The sequence below is a fragment of the Mustela putorius genome, unplaced genomic scaffold (genome assembly GCF_011764305.1).
Source record: "Mustela putorius furo isolate JIRA1106 unplaced genomic scaffold, ASM1176430v1.1 tig00003898_pilon_pilon_pilon, whole genome shotgun sequence".
NCBI classification, from domain to species: domain Eukaryota; kingdom Metazoa; phylum Chordata; class Mammalia; order Carnivora; family Mustelidae; genus Mustela; species Mustela putorius.
This window is the reverse complement of record NW_025422047.1, coordinates 25,759,803-25,763,010: the sequence shown is the minus strand read 5'-3', so window position 1 is coordinate 25,763,010 and position 3,208 is coordinate 25,759,803. Positions and strand designations below refer to the sequence as shown.

At 36.5% G+C, this 3,208-nt stretch overlaps 1 pseudogene; it reads right to left on the bottom strand.

Annotated features, from left to right (window-relative positions):
* Positions 1–1,701: 1,701 nt before the first annotated feature.
* Positions 1,702–2,985, bottom strand: LOC101671229 (annotated as a pseudogene).
* Positions 2,986–3,208: the final 223 nt, after the last annotated feature.

Below are 3,208 nucleotides of genomic sequence, written 5' to 3'. Positions count from 1 at the left end.
TAATTGAATATTTGTTCCCCATTCTTCCCTTGATTAAAAATATGAAGAGACCTGGAATGCCTGGGTGGCTCAGTCAGTTAAGCATCTGCCTTTGACTCAGGTCATGATCCCAGGATCCTGTGATCAAGTCCCACATCAGGCTCCCTGCTCAGTGGGGAACCTGCTTCTCCCTCTGTCTACTGCTCCCTCCACCTCTCTCTCTCTAACAAATAAATAAATCAATAAAATCTTAAAAAAAAATGAAGAGACCTAAAATAGGTGAATAGATTAGCATAGTAAGTTAGAAGCTTCCCACAAATAAAGTCCAGGCCCTTGCAGCACCTGGGTGGCTCAGTTGGTTAAGCATCTGCCTTTGGCTCAGGTCATGATCTCAGGGTTCTGGAATAGAGCCCTGCATTGGGCTCTCTGCTTAGTGGGGACGCTGCTTCTCCCTCTCTCTTTACTGTTCTCTCTGCTTGTGTTCTCTTGCTCTTTCTGTCAAATTATATAAATATATAAATATAAATTACATTTATATGAAATTTAATGTGGTGACTCCATAGAGACAGAAAATGACTTGCTTAGGGCTCAGAATAGGGGTGGGACAGCTAATGGGTATGAGTTTCCTTTGGAGGGAACTAAAGTGTTTTAAGCTCTATTGTAACGATAGTGAGCAATCCTGTGAATACACTAAATATATTGAATTGGACATTTTAAAGGAGTGAATCTTATAAAATCTGAATTATAGTCGGTAAAGCTGTTAAAAAGTTAATTGTTTACACACAAAATAATGTATTAGTATAAAATATATATAAGTATAATGCATGAAAACAATAGCGAAAAAGACTAGGAAGAAGTATATTGGAAGGTTTTTATATTATTAACCAACAAAGGAGAAAAATTGAATCATAAAAAGTACTTAGACAACAGTAAGTAATGTATATAATCATTGAATCACTACCTTGTATATTTGAGACTAATATAACAATTTATATTAATTTTACAGGAATTAAAAATATTCAAAAAAATATTCAGACAATATAAAAATTGCCAGAAAGAGAGACTAATATAACAATTTATATTAATTTTACAGGAATTAAAAATATTCAAAAAAATATTCAGACAATATAAAAATTGCCAGAAAAATAAGAAAAATGGACAAAAACAACAAATGCTTCAAAAATATAACAATAAGATGTACTATTCGATTTCAAGGCTTATGATAAAGCTCAGTAATCAAGAGAGTATGGTAATATAGAGGAATGCATCAATGGAACAGAATAGAGAGCTCAGAAAGAGGTCTATGCATACGTGTACAGTTGATTTCTGACAAAGATGAAAAACAATTCTGGGGGGAGATGGCAGTTTAAAAAATAAAGAGTGTGCAAAAATTGCATATAAATATGCAAAAAATCTTACCTTTGATGTGTAATCACATGCATCATGTGTTAAAAAGTAGCTCAAAAGAAATTATGGGCATAAATATAAAACCTTATGTTATAAAAGTTCTAGAGGAAGTCATAAGGGAAAATCTTTGTAATCTTGTGTATAGTAAAGATTTCTGAGATACCATAATCAAAGCCATAATCAATAAAAATCATCAAAATTTAAAAATGTTTCTATTTGAAAGGTACTATGAAGAAAATGAAAAGCTATAGACAAAGAAATATTGGCAAAGTATGTAATTGTTTTGTTTTTCCACTGGAAAATCTGCTCCTGACATTAAGCAATTTGGTCTTTCTTAAGTGGTTCTATGAGTTCTTTCTTTTTCTCTGCAGTCTGGAATCAGCCATATTTAAACTTGGAAGTGGTGTTGATGAACTTGAGCTCAGCCTTCTCCAGAGCCTACCTTTTGGTCTGTAGCAGCAAGGACTTGCAGAATGTAAGCTATTGCTTCTTGGTTCCCACCATATAGCCTTTCAGCATGACAAAGGCATTGTTCACTTCACCATAGTGGGCAAAGCCACCCAGAGGGCTGATGCTCTCACCAGACAGATCATAATCAATGGAAGCATTGTTCTTGCTTACTTTGCCATCCTTGATGAGATGTCCCTGGACAATCTTGTAAATCTTGTTGCTCTCAGTGTGACCATGGCAGTCTTTCTGTCCAGCCTAAGCCACAGAGAAAGCCATGGGGTAGAATGTCATGCTCCAATACAGGCAATATTATGCAGCCCCCGGAGCATCTTGTGGGGTAGTCTCTTGGTGTGCCAGGAGCTGGTTACCCCTTTGTAGCCTTTGCCCTTGATGACAATGATGACACTGATGAAAACGATCACCTCATTCTGTCCAGACACTTGGTTCATACATACGTGCTTTTCCAGGCTCTTGTGAGCCCAGTCCAGCTTCTCAGCCACGATGTCTCCATTCACCTGGATCTCCATGAGGTGGGCCTTCTTCTTCTTCTTCTTTTTTTGGGGGGGAGTGAACAAGGGCAGTCTAATTTTTAGAGATAAACTGCAATAAACATGGTTGCAATGATATATGATGACTTTGGTTCATATTTTGGGTTAGGATAACAAACTAGAGGGCCATGATCTGAAATGCTGAGTCAATGTATCAATGGTGTTACAAAGATATGTAAAAATGACCTGTTTTTCAAGATCATGTTGAAGTTTGGGCTAACACTCCCACCTGAGGCTTCTTTAATTCTCTAGGGGTGTGTATTTGTCCATTAACTATTTATTAAGTACAGACTCTGTGCATATGCACGTTAAGTTGTATATATGTTGTCCAAAAGAGATGCAAGTGATTTTTGTCCTAGAGAAAAAGTAACTCCAAAATAATTTTTTATTAACCACTTTTGTATTTAACTTAACTAACTTACATCTGCCTCTCCCAAAATTGTGTAAATCAACAACAAATGACTGAGGGGAAGAGAGCCCCCTCAAACACACATGCACACACACACTATTTTTTTTACTTTCTGTGACATTGGCTAGCTCACAATGATCTTACAAACAGCTCCTCTCCCAGGTGAGCCCCAGTAGCTAGTTTTTGCTTCATGGCACTAACTCTTAGAAATAAGCCTAGTTAAAACATGATAAATCTGCTGCTTTTATCAGGAAATGTCAGATTCCAAAAGCCTGGCTGTACTTTTACCCTTGATTAATGTGAAGTTATCCTGTAAAACTTTTGATTCACTCTAGAGCATTCTTAACTGTGATTTCTTGAGGGAACAAAGTCCCAGTTAATGCACTCAAGCCTCCATTTTTATGTGTGAGTTAAC